Genomic DNA, 463 nt, shown 5'->3' with positions numbered 1-463 from the left:
GTATGTATGTATGTATGTATGTATGTATATACAACGATTTCCTTTCAGTTTCCGTCTACTAAATCCACTCACAAGGCTTTGGTCGGTCCGCAGCTATAGTAGAAGACACTTGCCCAAGGCGTCACGCAAAGGTCAACTTTACCTTTCATTATTACGGGTTCGATAAATTAAGTATCAGTTGAGTACTGGATCGATGTAACTGACGACCCCCCCCCCTGCTCCAAATTTGAAGCCTTGTGCTTATAATAAAAAGGATTATTATTAGTATTATTATTATTATCATTATTATTACCATTATTATTATTAATTATTATTATTATTATTATTACAAACCGACTTCTAGCGATTAAAAATATTAAAATATACATATACATATACACACACATATATATACATACACATACATACATACATACATATATATATATATATATATATATATATATATATATATATATATATA

General features: G+C 28.5%; 1 protein-coding gene across 1 annotated transcript in view; it reads right to left on the bottom strand.

Moving 5' to 3' along the window:
- The window catches only part of LOC106877073 (sodium/potassium/calcium exchanger 1-like), a 26103-nt gene that overhangs the window by 25302 nt on the left and 338 nt on the right, over positions 1 to 463 (bottom strand). The window lies entirely within an intron of this gene.

Source organism: Octopus bimaculoides, chromosome 5 (genome assembly GCF_001194135.2).
Source record: "Octopus bimaculoides isolate UCB-OBI-ISO-001 chromosome 5, ASM119413v2, whole genome shotgun sequence".
Taxonomy (NCBI): domain Eukaryota; kingdom Metazoa; phylum Mollusca; class Cephalopoda; order Octopoda; family Octopodidae; genus Octopus; species Octopus bimaculoides.
This window is presented reverse-complemented; position numbering and strand designations above follow the sequence as displayed.